The following is a 302-nucleotide window of genomic DNA, read 5'->3' on the forward strand; positions in this document are numbered from 1 at the left end:
ATGTAGATAGGAAATTCCGACGAAGCAGCACCGAACGGAGCGGTCATATACAATTGCCCTCCTTGCGACGCCATGTCGTTGTCCTATGGTTGTTCCTCATTTTTACTGTACACCCTGGGCAAGACACAGACGAATTTCATGCAAAACTGGTTTGAAAGAATAGCATGTGGCCCGACGATATGCTACAACAGCGGGTGCTTTCCTCGAAAACTTCTGCTGCGCCCGTGATCATAGATTGTATTGACGGGTCTCGGCTCGGATCCATATTTGTTTGACATTTCGTTTGATTGCACGCGTGGAGC

Source organism: Anopheles aquasalis, chromosome 2 (genome assembly GCF_943734665.1).
Source record: "Anopheles aquasalis chromosome 2, idAnoAquaMG_Q_19, whole genome shotgun sequence".
NCBI classification, from domain to species: Eukaryota; Metazoa; Arthropoda; class Insecta; order Diptera; family Culicidae; genus Anopheles; species Anopheles aquasalis.